Genomic DNA, 17,035 nt, shown 5'->3' on the forward strand with positions numbered 1-17,035 from the left:
GCATGTAGTAGTGGCATAAGCCAAGCATGTCAAGACTGGTCAGACATAGGTAACATACATGCCATATGTACATCCAAGATAGAGCATCAAATGCATTCCAAAGCTGAGCTCAAGCTCAAATGAAGATCCGGAACCAAAGACAAGCTCGATATCGTACCCTGTAAATGCTTCATTGCATATCCCAAAGACATAGTCCGAAACCAACAGGCATAACCAAATTGGAGGTAAAATAACCAATCAACCAAGGTAGCGCAAATCTCAACTAACAACAAAGTATCCGCATCCAAATCAAGGCCCAATAGCTCTCAAATAGCATATCCGGGCATAAACCATGATGACCAAGTATTAATACATCCAACAGGACACCCGAATGTCAACAAAGAGCATAATGCATAAACCATCCCTGATAAAACCTTGCTGCCCAAACAATGTACAACAGTATGCATAATCAAGCTATGGAAGCTCAAAAAAAGTCCCAAAGCATCTCAAAAGATTGGGCAAACATTCCCAAAGCATCTGGGCATCAAATACCAAGTCTCGGGAGCATCACATAAGCTAAGAGCATGACATTTTCTTATTGTAAATCAACTCAGATCTATTGCAAAAAATTATGTGATCATAATTTGGCAGATTTGATATCACCATTGTGTCCATACCATGCCAAAACCCCAAGTTAGACTCTTACCTCGCCTAAATCGAGTTCCAGGTGCCCGAGATATGAGAAAAAATGGGATTTCTGAGTTAGATTTTGAAACAGGCGCAAAAAACGTGAGCTGTTACTGTGAGGCCTACTGGTTATGCCGAGGATAATGGGGCAAATGGGAGAATACATGGTACCCAATGAAGTCAAGGAACACCTGCAAAGAGCCTATGAGGGCCGGGGAGAGGTGGGAGATGAAATCTTACCTCGGGGGAAAGAAGTCATGGTTGGCATTGAAGCTCCAAGCTCTAGGTCTGGGCTGAAGTAATCTCACGCCAAGCTCCATGATCAAGCTCTGATACCAGTTGAAAGGTGAGAAGGATCGAAGCTTGCTTGGAAGTGAGCTATGGCGGAGAGCAAGAGAAAAAAGAGAGAGACATAAATGGGAACTCCAAATTCAAACTGTCACTAAACAAATAAAGAATAAAGTGATAGTGATGGGCGCCCCCCGTTTGCAGTGTGCAATGGGAGGTACTATTAGTGTAGTAATAGATAGGCAGCTAGGCAGAGGTGCCTTTACCCCCAACACTTTGGGCTGCATTAGAACATGTATATTTGACCATTAACCTTCGGTAATTGCTAGAAATAGCGCCTACATGTCGAAAGTAGCTTTATCATAAATTAGTTCGATGTCGAAGGAAGAGGATTGAAATTAATGTTCCTAAAGTAACCACAAATTCTTCCAAAAAAAAAAGAAATTAAGGACGTGAAAATAGTAGATTTGTTTGTGGATCCAGGAGCTCCAGTTATAGATACTACTATTAATGGCCAATTTTTGAATGTCGTGCAATTAGATGGTGGCTCAACAGTCAATTTGATGACAGAGCAAACAATGCAAGAATTAGGGTTGAAGAATCTAGAACCTACCCATATAGTTTTATGCATGGCTAATCAAAGGAAAGTGATTCCTTTGGGGTTACGTCAAAATGTGAAATCTGTAATTGCTGGCTTAGAATTTTATGTGAATTAGTTAGTAGTTTGTTCATTGTCAAATATCTCTTCATATTCTGTGTTGTTGGGTTGACCTTGGTTATACCAAGCAAAGTGCACTCATGACTGGTATAAAGGTTCAATTGTGATTGGTCCTCGAAATGATCGGGTTAAAATACAAGTTATTTTGAAAGGATTTTTGAAAGAGTCAGGAGATGAGATGGTTAGTGAAATGGATGAGAAATCCAACAATGAGTTTTATGATTCGGAAATGGAGAGGACTGATAATGAATGACCTTATGCTTGGTTATTTAGAACACAACACCCAGTAAGAGCAAAAAAAGTGAAGGTAAATACAGTACATCAGCCTTGCAAGGTAGAACAGATGGGTATTTCAGATAGTGATATTACTCACTATTTGTCTATGTCTGAAGATTCATCCCTAGAATGCTTAATGGTCCCTATAGGGGAAGCGGAATACTTTGATGGTTCGCTTGTAACATATCCCTGATTATCCATAGATTAGGAGGAAAATGATCCAGAAGATGTGGTTTTTACATATAGCAAGGCAGAAACGGTTTCTATGGATGAATTAGAAGAGGAAGAGATGCCCAAGTTTGTGACATTTAATGTAAATGATATCTCAACAACCTTTTTGGAGAATATGGATGAATTTGACGTTATTGAGAATAATAATGGCATGCCTAAGAGTAGGGTTTTTACTATTTCCCCTTATGAGGAAAATGCTCTATCCTTTGGATTTGAACAATTGCCAAATATAGCTAGAAGAACTTATTATCACCAGTTAGAAAGAAAGGAAAGAGAACGGAGGAGTAGGAATAGGTGCAAACTGTTAGAAAGACCAATATCACATGATGATGAGGATGACTCGGCTTTAGCCTTGCATAGGTTTGCATAAACATCTAGTGAACATCATGGTAATTATGATAGGATCATTACAGAATTAAATGAGGCTTTGGAAGTAGAACGTGAGGCAGCAGAGATTGCTGTAAATGAAGCAATGAAGAAAATTACCGAGTTACAAAAGGAAATGGTTGAATTTCAATTTAGAGAAAGGCGATATCTAGATGAAATTTCACTTAAAGAGTTATGTTTAGAGGAACGGAGATCAGAATTTAGCGGTGGGGAGTTACAGATGGAACAAGCTCTATATATAGATAAGAATTATTGGGATGAATATGAAAAGACTAATCGGTTTTGGGAAAAAGATAAGTCTAAGTGTCTTTTTGAACCAGAAACTCGAGTGAAAAACCCTACTAGTGCTCCTTGGTTGTATCATCCCTTTAAGCACTTCAATGGAAATACACATAAGATGTATCATTGTTCTAAAGGACCACTAGTTGGTTATCAAGAGTCCAATCTGAATCCGTTAAGATCAAGATGCTAAATATGCTAGAGGTTGTATTACCTCATCCCAAAGAAAGGGTGATGGATTTTACTATCTATGGGGATGGAAAGGAACCACAACTTAGATGGTTTGAACTTGCGACACCTAGGGATTTTGTAGAACTTAAAGAAGTCATACATTATTTGGGTTGTCAAATTCAAGGTAAGGAAAATGAGGATCTGCATTCATTAATTCTTCAGCTTAAGGGTAAGCAATGGTCTTGGAGTTTAGATGATCAAGAATGTTTAGAAAGGAACAATAAAATCTTACGTCAATATCATCGTAAGTTACATGATCAATATCCATGTGATCAAGAGCAAATTTTTCAGATGATAGGTTCTATAAATACCATGTTCACGACAAAGTATAATATAAATTTGAAGCCTATTTTGCATGGTTGGAGTAAAGGACAAGGAAGTCGTACCAGTAAGCTATTTCTAGATCTATTGGATGTCCATATGATAGAAATGAGTGAGGGTATTTAGAATGATCGTGCTATTGTTCCTTATACGGCTGTACCTTTAGTACATTCTATGAATGCGAGTGAAGAAGAACCAAAATCGAGTGTGAGAAATAGTTTTCTTGAAAATGTATCAATGGGGATATCTGAGGATGTACTTACAATCAACCCTCGAAAAATAGCCTCTTTGTTTCTTGAAGAGCCCGAAGTGGAAGTAGTTAAAATAGAAATGGAAAAAGGGAAATATTTGAATCTAGGGGCTCAATTGGAATCCCAAGATTGAGAAAGGTTTGAGAAGGTATTACGAGCACATGTTGGGAAATTTTCTTGGTGTTATATTGATCTTAAAGGTATTAAAGCTAAACTTTGTGAGCATATATTGATCTAGAACCAGGTACAAAACCCGTATGTCAATGCCAACGACAAACAAATCCTGTGTATGCAAAACTGGTCAAAACTGAAATGACTAAACTTTTAGATGCGAGATTTATTTATCCTGTTGCATATAGTGAATGTGTTTCCCCTGTTGTAGTAGTACCCAAGAAGAACAGTAAGAAAATTCACATTTGTGTTGATTATAGAAAGTTGAATAGCAAAACACATAAATATCATTTTCCTTTGCTATTTACAGATCAGGTACTTAATAAAGTTGTAGGCCATGAGCTATATTCTTTCAATGATGTGTTTAGCGGCTACAATCAAGTGTTGATTCATCATGAATATCAATCCAAAACTACCTTTACTATTGAATGGGGTACATTTGGTTATAAAGTAATGCCTTTTGGCTTATGTAATTCACCCACGATATTTCAAAGAGTTATGATTGCAGCCTATCAAGATTTTCTACGACAATGGATGGAAGTTTTTCTAGATCATTTTTGTGTTTATGGAATGGCAAAAGAAATGTCAGATCAATTGGCGCAAGTGTTTGAACGTAGTGACAAAATAGGTATCTCCTTGAACCTTGATAAATGCGTTTTTGAAGTGCCAAAAGGAACATTGTTGGGGCATATCATTTCTAAAGAAGGCATTGCTATGGATTCGGCTAAAATTTGTAAGATTTTTTGCACTTCCACCTCCAACAAACTATAAGCAATTGTGTGGATTTTTGGGACATCTGAATTATTATCGACGGTTCATTTCTGATTTTGCAAAAGTGGCCTCACCTTTAACAAATTTGCTATACGAAAGGATACTCCTTTTAATATTGGGTTGCTGCTTGTCAAGAAGCATTTGAATTTCTTAAGAAAAAGTTAATTGAAGAACCAGTATTGGCACCCTCGGATTGGACGAAAGAATTCCATATTCATGCCGATGCATCTATGTATGCTATAGGAGAAGTTTTATTTCAAGCAGATGATAGTAAGGTGGATCATCCAATTTACTATGCAAGCCGTAATTTAAGTGATGCAGAAAGAAATTATACTACCACTGAGAAAGAATGCTTATCAATGGTATTTGTAGTGGAAATTTTTTGTCATTATTTATTAGGGAATAAATTTACTATTTATGTGGATCATGAGGCGTTAAAGTATTTGCTTAATAAAGCAAAACTTTTGGGACGTGTAATTCGTTGGATGTTGTTATTTCAAAAGCTTGATTTTCAAATTGTTACTCGTCTTGGTAGAGCTCATGTTCTACCAGATCATCTTTCATAGTTATTATTAACATTTGATAAGGAACAAGGTGTGGAGCATGATTTACCAAATGCATCACTTTTTACTGTGAAAATGCAAGTTCCATGGTATGCTGATATTGCAAATTTTCTTAGTACCATTCGTTATCCACCTGGTGCTGATAAATGATGAAAGTGACAAATTTTAATGCAACCACGCTCCTATGGATTATTAGGGGGTTACCTGTATAAATTCTTTCCACGCGAGGGTATCTATCAACGATGCCTAATTCTTTCCATGCGAGGGTATCTATCGACGATGCCTAAGGGAAGATGAAGTTCTTGTGGTTCTTAAAGCATTGCATGATGAGCCGTGTGGTATGTTGATATTGCAAATTTTCTTAGTACCATTTGTTATCCACCTGGTGCTGATAAATGACGAAAGTGACAAATTTTAATGCAAGCACGCTCCTATGGATTATTAGGGGGTTACTTGTATAAATTCTTTCCATGCGAGGGTATCTATCGACGATGCCTAAGGGAAGATGAAGTTCTTGTGGTTCTTAAAGCATTGCATGATGAGCTGTGTGGTGGCCATTTTGCCAAGGAATTAACTGCAAGGAAAGTTCTATTAGCTGGTTATTAGTGGCCTACCCTCTTTAAAGATGCTTATTATTATTGTCGAAAATGTAATGTCTCTGGTCGTCCTTCTAAGAGTTTTGTCACACCTTTGATAACTATATTGGCATTAGCACCTTTTGAGAAGTGGGGAATTGACTTTGTGGGCCCAATTGATCCGCTTACTAGATATAGATCTAATCATTATATCTTGGTTTGTATTGACTATATTACAAAGTGGGTAGAAGCAAAAGTGCTTAAGACGGATAAAGCCATGGATGTGGCTAAGTTTATGTATGAGGATATCATTACACATTTTGGTTGCCCATTGGAATTAGTAAGTGACTGAGGTTCACATTTCTTGAATGGTCTTATTAGTGAGTTAATGGAAATATACAAAATTAAGTATCACAAGCCAACAGCTTATTATCCTCGAGCTAATGGGCAAGTTGAAGTAACTAATTGCATTATTTGCGGGATTTTAAGTAAAATGGTTGCTTCTCATGGGCCTATAGAACTACTTATAAAGTGACAATGCAAAATACACCCTTCAATTTAGTTTATGGAACTAATGCTATTTTTCCAATTGAGCAAGAGTTGCCTACTCTACGAATCGCCCTCTTATTACAATTAGGTGAGGTTGAATCGTTGAAGCAAAGAATTTTACAATTGGTGAGGTTAGATGAGGAAAGACAATTAGCCTTACAAAGCTTAGAAGCAATGCAGAAACATCGTAAAGCTTGGCATGATTAGAATATCAGAATACGAGAGTTTAAAGAAGATGATTTAGTTTTATTATATGATAGTTGCTACTACAAATTTCTTGGGAAGCTAAAAATTCATTGGTTAGGACCTTTTAAGGTTGTTAAATTTTATGATAACGGTTCTGTTGATGTACAAGATATTAATGTTGAAAATGAGTTTTTTAGAGTTAATGGCCTTCGCCTTAAACATTTTGTGACTTAGTTTAGTTAGGTATAGTTAGATAAATGGTTAGAATGACCCCTTAACTAATCTATATTCGGGTTTCTTTTCTCTTTTGGGAATTTAATGGGATGCAGGTATGGCTTTTCTGTGGATGGATGCACTTTATCCTTGACTTGATGCTGATAGTTCTAATCCTATTCATGTTGGGCCTTATAGTATTCCGCATTTTTAGATGCATGACAGGTTCTTATATGCAACAATAGAAGAGGCTTGTTGCGGTTCTTCTTTTGTGATCATTTTTTGTTCGCAATACCATCCACCATTTGGTTGTAGACAGTGTCAGTGACATCTATTTGTGCATGCTCAGCTCTTGTGTTGGCAATGTCAAACATAAAGTAAAAACCCTAAAAGACTCTAAGAAAACAAAATATCTAAACTAAAATCGTCAAACTCCCTAAGATCTTCCACTGCAAACAATAACCCTAATCCAAAATCATCCACACGATCTAAGTCAAGCCTATCAACGAAACCATGCTCATAAATAGCCTCCAACGTAGACACATCAAGGGTCATAGACTGGCTATCAAGTGTATTGCTAAAAACCTCCATCACATCATGGAGCGGAGCCGCAGCTGCATCGTCATAATAGGGCATAAGTGCCACTAGTAAACATCCTAAAGAATAGCCCTTAGTTGCATCCATATACCAACATATATAATCCCAACAGGGACAATTCACTTGATCATTGAGATATGATGAAGTAAAACAATAAACATCAGCTTGATATTGGGAAAATTCTTACTACTCTCTACCCACCCTAGATTGATCAACACCATGCTCAGGTGGGAATACACTATCATAATCATGGCACTAATAAGTGTAGCCTATAGCATCCTGCATGGCAATGGTACCATAGCGTCGAAAAACATAAAAAACAAATAATCCTTTTTTAAAAAAACCTTTTGGTTTATTGATACCTTTACATTTTAGGCTTTAGCACACTTTAGTTTAGTTTGTCTTCAGATGGTTAGGTAATTAGTTGCACACATGGTTGGGATACTCCTTCAGTGCTACGAGCTCATTACAAGGCAATTTGACTAGATGGTCGATTTTCAAAGGAGTTTCACTCTTTATTTATCTAATATATTAATGGGTTAGTAGTTAGTGGTTGAGTTCTGTGAAGTTTGATGATTGTTGCAATTTGCGAATCACTACATGATTGTCTTTGCAATTATCTTGAAGTTGCAATATCCATATACATAACACGTTGTTTCATATCTGATTTATCTCTTTATATCCGTTTGAAATAAGGGAAAGTTCAAAGTATAGCTTGATTGAAATCATTTAGAGTTTTCCAAACCTAAATACCTACAAACGAAACACATATCTCCATTTTTAAAACACCAATACACCAAAAGAGATTTAGCACCCACATGGGATGGGGCTTTAGCACCAGGGAGTGATTGAAAGGGGGTGATGTGTGTGCATGACCTAGTGAATTTCATTGTATGGGGGTCTGATTGGGAATCCAATAGAGTTTTTCCCTATCTTTTTGTCACTTTTCCAATGATATGTGGGGGTAGCTGAATAACAAGTTCTCTCCACAAAATTTTGACTAGGAGTAGCGTGGACGAGAGATGCTGAATTGATGAGTATCTTTGCTTATCATTTGCCTAGTCAGAGTGACTAGTATTATGTGCATGATTAGATTCCTCGAGCGAAGTTGTTGAGTTGAAATGTTTGACCGTTCAATTAAGTGATGTATTCTTAGCCTTCTAGTGGATCCTTTATTTAAAAAACAAACCACTTAAATTCCAATACAAGTAATAAAAGTTCAAAAAAGTTTATATATTATTCTTCGTAAGGCAATAAAAGAAACAAAGAAAGAAAGAAAGAAAAAAATGCCCTAAGACTGCAGGGTTGAAGAAGTGAAAAGAAAAAAATACCAAAACAAGATAACCATCACCTCTGAGGTCCTGGTAGGCTGTAGGGATTTCCTTGACGGGTGCCGTATGTTTGATGCCTTGCATCTCTTTGGGGTGGGACCTCTTGGGAAGGAGAATCAATGTATATACTCTTTTGGCATTGAAGAAAGCCACTACTATTAAAAAAATAACAAATAAACAAAACTCTGGACCGTTGGAAGTTAGGGACCATTGACTAGTTGTTCTAGTAGAACATGGAGGGTTAGCAACTAAACCATAGGAGTCCTATTTGGTGTTGTAATGTTAGCTTGCTTTGTTTGGGTTCTTTGTTAGGCATGGACCTTATCCGCTTCCTAATAGGATAGTAGTGTAGCATTTTCTTGCCTATAGGGATTATTGTTGTTTAGCGGCTCTAGAAAGCTTCCTAGTTGGTATATTCTATGCATTGGATGAAGCTATGCTATGCACTTAAGTGGGGAGAGTGAGTAAGGGGAATGTTAGTATGCACAAGTTTTTACACAACTTAATTGAATATTTGCTTTGTTGGATTTATAATATGACACTGATAAATATTTTCCTATCTTTTCATTGTCTACTAGTTTTCTATGTGTGGTTTTGCAGTTATTGTAGCTGTGCTCACGAGGATGATTCACAATTAAGTGAGGGAGAGTATATTTTTCTTTTGAGGTGGCGTCATAGTGCTCATGGTAGCTATGTTCGCGATGCTGAATGTTTGTGATATAACTGTGCTCATGAGGACACTTCACAATTAAGTGGGGGAGAATGACAACACCTAGAACCAATGCTACTATTGCAAATTTTTTAGCAAACTTGTACTCAATTGGCACATTGTTACCAACTTTTTACATTAATTTAATGCAGATGAGGTGCTTGTTTGTTACTGTTTTTGGAGGCCGTGTCTGTGCACTTGGTCAGGAGATGTCGATACAAGGAAGTCATTGTAGGAGAGGAAGGTGGAGTTTTAGATAAATACTTATAGATTTACTTATTGAATCTGCATGATTTAGAACTAAACCTTGCTGCTATATCCTGATCATCATCGTCATCATTTACATTGATAATTTGGTAATGATCTGCAAGGGCGATCGTTAGATTATTGATTATTATTGATATCCCTTTGGGGAGGTGTTGAATATCAGGTAATTGAAAAGCTTGAACCTTTCCGCAAGTAACATAGGATTTTTCAATGAGATAGTCAAATTGTCAAGGCCAAAACTATTAAGGGACCTTCGCTTTGTATCCCTATCATTAGTATAGCAGAATATCTCTTGCATTGAGGGTCTTCATCATTATCCATTTTGAATGTAGGATTAATTAATTAAAAGGTTTCATTTTAAAAAAAGTAAAAGAAAGAAAAAAGAAAGGGGTGGCTGTTGCAAAAACAAGGAGGATAGGAGAGGTCATGAAGATGAAGAGATAACGCCATCATGCTATGGGGAAGATGGAGAGAGGGAGAGGAAAAGGAGGCTACGATTGATGTAGAGGAGGATTAAGAAAGGGGAAGAAAGCACATAGGGGGGCAATTGGAGAGAGGGAGTTCGTTGAAGAAGGAGGAGTCGTGGAAAAAGAAGGGGATGCCATCATGCTACGATGAGGTGTGTATGAGAGAGAGCAAATATGATGAAGAAGAGGACGCCATATTCTTAAATGCCATCAATTAGAGAGAGGGAGAGAGATAAGAGGCTTCCCAAGCCATCAAAATCAGGAAGATTGCCAAATAAGTGTAGTGGGAGGACACAAAGAGGAAAGGATACAAGCTGATGCCTCTTCCATGACCATCGCCATGTCTTCTCCTCCAATCTCAAATTTGGAGCTTCAATGTACCCCCTTCTTCTGAAGTGATAGGGTATGAGCATTGTCTGTTGCCTTCCAATCTCTCTAGTTCGCTCCTGATTCCATGGACAAATGATGGAGATATTGAATTTCTCTCCTTCCCCCTCTTAGTCGTCAACATGAAACTATGGAGGCTAAGCCCTTGAGCTTGAAATTAATCAAGATTAAGTCTTACGAGAGTTATAAGTGGTTATTCCCATGGCAACAATGCAATTCGAAAATGAAAACTCAAGGAAGAAAAAAATGACGAGCTCATTGTTTGAAATGACTGGATAGACTTCCCTTGACTGGACTACAAATGACATGGCTCCCAAAGATGCAATTACGATTCTCGTCCTTTATGTAAGTGCCTTAACTTGTTTAACAGAAAAAAGCGATTCAGTATAACTATTCCTTTGGTTTGGAATTTTTATAAAATGTCTTTGAGCCTGAGTTTCAACTCTAGATATTTGTTAGAATTTATGTAGGTCTGATTTTATATTTAAAAAATAAAAAATAGTAAAAAATGCTTTAAAATGGCTTAAAAATGCTATCTATAAATTTTTATAAAATATTTGGTTAAACATCTATGAGATGTAATATTTTTTTAATGAATTATGTAATCCTAAAAGTATTTTGAAAATTCTCTTAAATTTTTGGAATATTTTTAATATTTCTTAAAAATAAAAAATAGTTTTAAAAGGAGAAAATTACACTATTTTTGATAAAAATCATGTTTTTAATTCATTAAAAATTAGGATCTTCTATAGAAAACCTAAGAATATAGTTTTTGATGTTTTATGAAATTTTCTTAGGGTTAGAGAAAAAATAATAATTTGATGTTATTACTTTGAATATTATTAATATAAAATATGGTGTGTTTAACTTTATGCAGATTAAAAATATTGACAAGGTATTAAGTTATACCATATTGGACAAGGGAAATGTTTTTAAAAGAAAATTAGAGTTTATGGGTTTGAGGAATGTTAGTTGATTTGATAATAAAAGGAGTTAGATAGAATTATTGGGTCTATGCTCTCAAGTTAATTCCTCAAGGGATAAAAATCCTAGGTTTAGTATTTTAGTGTCTAGTACAGAGATAGAGACGAAGTGCAAGAATATGCAATTTTATTGAGTTCTCGATATTAGATTAGTTGAGCTACTACAAACGAGTGTCGTAAATATTGAGGAAGGCTAGGATAAATCATAGAAATTAGTTATCAATATCACCTATTCAGTGCAACAACTCGTAAGAGTTGACTTGACAATAGGATTAGAAGTGGCTTGGTTTTTGGATGGTAATTTTTGGTGCGTTTTTCGGGAGCCAAGTGCACTCAATCAGGTGATCAATCTCCTTAGGATATTGAAATCCTAGGTATTTATGAGTGAATATGAGGTCTCTTTTCTAAGAGACTATTTTCCTAATTTGCCCCAAAGTTACCAAAGGAGAATATTGGATTGGGCAATAGACACAGACTTAGTAGAGGGGGGAAAATATTTTGGCTTGAAATTAACTATAGACGTAGAACAATTATCTTCTTGGAGTTGGGGTTATAATGATTGCCCACAAACCAGTTTTATTAGCAGTGCACTTTGGGCTAATAGATGCAGTGGAAATAAATACAATCAGTGTATCATACCACTTTGATTGGTATTATTGTAATGCCTATTGAACTTTTAGAAGAGTGGTATGGGATGATGTGTTGCCTCGGATACATGTATCTAGAGGTTTAAAAGTTACTTTCGACACAAAAGATGTTAGAGAGATCATTGAAATTTTAGGCCTAATTCCTGAGCAAGAAGAAAAGTTGCCTTATGGAGAAAAAGACCCAAAGTTACCAATCATTTTAAACCTTCTAAGCACCCATGCACGCATAAATTTAACTTTATAGATTCAAACAAAACATGCAAAATTTTGGAAAAGTAATAGCTATTTCATTAATAGTGGATGAATTCAGAGGAGAGATAGAGACAACAAAATGAAGCTCGAGATCAACAAGCTAGAGAATGCGCAACACGACAGGAGGCTTGGCTATTAGAAAGGCTTGAGAGGGTGAATGCATTATTGAATCCGGGGATAGATGCTGTGTCTACCTCAAACGTAGAACCTTTTAGACCTAGTATATCATTCGATAAAACGCCATCAATGGGAAGTGAAGTAGACTCATATCAATGGGATTGAGTGGCCTTAGGCAGCACTAGTAGTGTCACTGGGGAAAGGAGTAGACAAAGTAGCGAAAGTAGAGAGAGTGAAGCTAATGCTAGAGTAGGGAGTACTGAACCACCCTTTGATTGGGATTTAGAGTCGAATTTTGGATGTGGCAACTATTTAAGGAGCCTAAGGAACCTTTGTGGTTGGATATTATACCCAAGATTTAGGTTAGAGATATTATTTAGAGAAACAATGGCTCGTAATCTAGTCAAATTAGCTAACTTCATGCAATTTGGGGGATTGTGGGACGAGGATCCTAATGCACATTTGCAAAGATTTAAGGTGACCTGTGTCACCAATGAGATAGTAGATGATGACCAAAAGCTTCATATCTTCCTTGCAACATTAAAAGATGAGGCAGCAAGGTGGTATGGGAACCTAGATGCCCAACATAAAGTGACTTATGCGGCCTTATCAATAGCATTCCTGGAAAAATTTCGACGACAAGTTTTCCAAGATAGACTAGCCCTTCCATTGGATTATTTGTCCTAAGAAACAGTCGAAAGTGTTGAACATTACATTAAATGTATGAAGACAATTATTCGAAAGATGAATCCAGCTCCTGATGAACCTACGCAAAAACGTAAATTTATTGATGGGCTTAACCCTAAAGTTCATCAGCATGTTAGCCTACGATGGCCAACTATGTTGGCAAATGCTAAAATACATGCTAGATGGTGGGAAGAAGTGCAACTTAGCAAACAACGATGGAGGGACTTATTTAAAGAACCTCGGATGGAATATCCAAGCACTTCAAGCGGAATATCTAAGAACGTGTCTTATGTGACCATTCCTTTAAATCCATCGAGAACGACAAGTCCAAATGTATTAAGTGTGCCTTTAAATCCGTACACTTGTATTCCAACCTATATGATGCAAACATGAACACCTTCTATGCCGCAATCTTAGTCTCCTCTTGATGAAGCAAAAGGAGCTAATATTATTGCAAAATCCCTAGGAAAGTTGAAGAAGGAAATTATCAGTGCAGTGCAAGCACCTTTGAAAGAAATTTATTCGATAACAACATAGTCTTCTAGTGCACAACAATCCTCGAGTAGCTCAACTCCAAACCCACCTAGATCTAATATCAGGTGTGGTAAATGTCATGGGTATGGCCATGTGGCTACAGTGTCCGATGCATTGAAGACTAATGCCTGACCATCCATCGTTCTACACCTTTTGCCTTAAGATAGGGCATCTAGATACAAATTGTTGGCATAAGATAGGTCAAGAGTAACAACAAGCTCGTTCAATGCAAACAAATTACAATTACATGGATTGTAATAATATGACTTATGCGATTGGACCACCTAATCAACCTTTTAGGCCATGAGGATTGCGAACCCAAGGTAGAGCTAGAGTGCCTCGAAATAATTACAATATTGATGGCAACCGAGGGAGAAATTCTCTTTTTTGGAGAAATAATGGCACTTTTCGTAATCCAATGGGGGAAGGGGAACCACAAAGCCCTAGGGGACCGATAATTTGTTATCGATGCCAACAGTATCAATGAGTCCAATATGAATCCGTTAAGATCAAGATGCAAAATATGCCAAAGGTTGTATTACCCCATCCCAAAGAAAGGGTGATGGATTTTACTATCTATGGGGATGGAAAGGAACCACAACTTAGATGGTTTGAACTTGCGACACCTAGGGATTTTGTAGAACTTAAACAAGTCATACATTATTTGGGTTGTCAAATTCAAGGTGAGGAAAATGAGGATCTGCATTCATTAATTCTTCAGCTTAAGGGTAAGCAATGGTCTTGGAGTTTAGATGATCAAGAATGTTTAGAAAGGAACAATAAAATCTTACGTCAATATCATCGTAAGTTACATGATCAATATCCATGTGATCAAGAGCAGATTTTTCAGATGATAGGTTCTATAAATACCATGTTCACGACAAAGTATAATATAAATTTGAAGCCTATTTTGCATGGTTGGAGTAAAGGAAAAGGAAGTTGTACCGGTAAGCTATTTCTAGATCTATTGGGTGTCCATATGATAGAAATTATTGACGGTATTCAGAATGGTCTTGCTATTGTTCCTTATACGGCTGTGCCTTTGGTACATTCAATGAAATCAAGGGAAGAAGAACCAAAATCGAGTGGCAAGAATAGTTTGCTTGAAAATGTATCAATGGGGATATCTGAGGATGTACCTACAATCAACCCTCGAAAAATAGCCTCTTTGTTTCTTGAAGAGCCCAAAGTGCAAGTAGTTAAAATAGAAAGGGGCTCAATTAAGCCCCAAGATTCAAATATTTTCTTAGGGCCTTAATTGAGCCCCGAGATTCAAATATTTTCCTAAGGGCTCAAATGAGTCCCCAGATTCAAATATTTCCCTTTTGCCATTTCTATTTTAATTACTTCCACTTCGGGCTCTTGAAGGAACAAAGAGGCTATTTTTCGAGGGTTGATTGTAGGTACATCCTCAGATATCCCCATGGATACATTTTAAAGAAAACTATTTTGGGAACTTGATTTTCGTTCTTCTTCCCTCGCATTCACAGAATGTACCAAAGGTACAACCGTATAAGGAACAATAGCGAGATCATTCTGAATACCCTCACTCATTTCTATCATATGGACATCCACTATATCTGGAAATAGCTTATCGGTATGATTTCCTTGTCCTTTACTCCAACCATGCAAAATTGGCTTCAAATTTATATTATGCTTTGTTGTGAATATGGTATTTATAGAACCTATCATCTGAAAAATCTGCTCTTGATCACGTGGATATTGATCATGTAACTTACGACATTGACATAAGATTTTATTGTTTTTTTCTAAACATTCTTGATCATCTAAACTCCAAGACCATAAGTTACCCTTAAGCTGAAGAATTAATGAATGAAAATCCTCATTTTCCTCACCTTGAATTCGACAACCCAGATAATGTATGACTTGTTTAAGTTCTACAAAATCCCTACGTGTCGCAGGTTCAAACCATCTAAGTTGTTGTTCCTTTCCATCCCCATAGATAGTAAAATCCATCACCCTTTCTTTGGGATGAGGTAATACAACCCTTGGCATATTTTGCATCTTGATCTTAATGGATTCAGATTGGACTCGTTGATAACTAACTAGTGGTCCTTTAGAACAATGATACATCTTCTGCGCATTTCCATTGAAGCGCTTAAAGGGATGATACAATGGGTTTTCACTCGAGTTTTTGGTTCAAAAATACACTTAGACTTATCTTTTTCCCAAAACCAATTAGTCTTCTCATATCCGTCCCAATAGTTCTTATCTATATGCAAAGCTTGTTCCATCTGTAACTCCCCACTACTAAATTCTGACCTCCGTTCCTCTAAACATAACTCTAGAAGTGAAATTTCATCTAGATATCACCTTTCTCTAAATTGAAATTCTGCCTTTTCCTTTTGTAACTCGGTAATTTTGTTCATTGCTTCATTTATAGCAGTCTCTGCTGCCTCATGTTCTACTTCCAAAGCCTCATTTAATTCTCTAATGATCCTATCATTACCATGATGTTCACTAGATGTTTGTGCAAACCTATGCAAGGCCGAAGCTGAGTCATCCTCATCATTATGTGATATTGGTCTTTGTAAATGGTTTGCACCTATTTCTACTCCTCCGTTCTAGTTCCTTTCTTTCTAACTAGTGACAATAAGTTCTTCTAGATTTATTTGGCAGTTGTTCAAATCCAAAGGGTACAACATTTTCCTCATAAGGGAAAATAGTAAAAAGTACTCTCAGACATGCCATTATTATTCTCAGTAACGTCAAATTCGTCCATATTCTGCAAAAAGGTTGTTGAGATGTCATTTACATTAAATGCCACAAACTTAGGCATCTCTTCCTCTTCTAATTCATCCATAGAAACTGCTTCTGCCTTGCTATATGTAAAAAATGCAACTTCTGGATCATTTTCCTCTTGATCTATGGATAATAGGGGATATGTTTTAAGCGAATCATCAAAGTATTTCTCTTCCCCTATAGAGAGCATTAAGAATTCTAGGGTTGAATCTTTAGACATAGACAAATAGCGAGTAATATCACTATCTGAATCATTTTTTGATGAAAATGTTACAATATATTCACCAATACCCATTCGTTCTACCTTGTGAGGTTGATGTACTATATTTACCTCCACTTTTTCTACTCTTGATGGGCGTTGTGTTCTAAATAACCAGGCATAAGGTCCTTCATTATCAGTCCTCTCCATTTCCGAATCATAAAACTCACTGTTGGATTTCTCATCCATTTTACTAACCATCTCATCTGCTGACTCTTTCAAAAATCCTTTCGAAACAACTTGTATTTTAACCCGATCATTTTGAGGACCAATCACAATTGAACCTTTATACCAATCCTGAGTGCACCTTGCTTGGTGTAACCAAGGTCGACCCAACAACACAGAATATGAAGAGATAT

Source organism: Lygodium microphyllum, chromosome 23 (genome assembly GCF_053477565.2).
Source record: "Lygodium microphyllum isolate KBCC chromosome 23, Lygodium_microphyllum_v1.1.10, whole genome shotgun sequence".
NCBI lineage: Eukaryota > Viridiplantae > Streptophyta > Polypodiopsida > Schizaeales > Lygodiaceae > Lygodium > Lygodium microphyllum.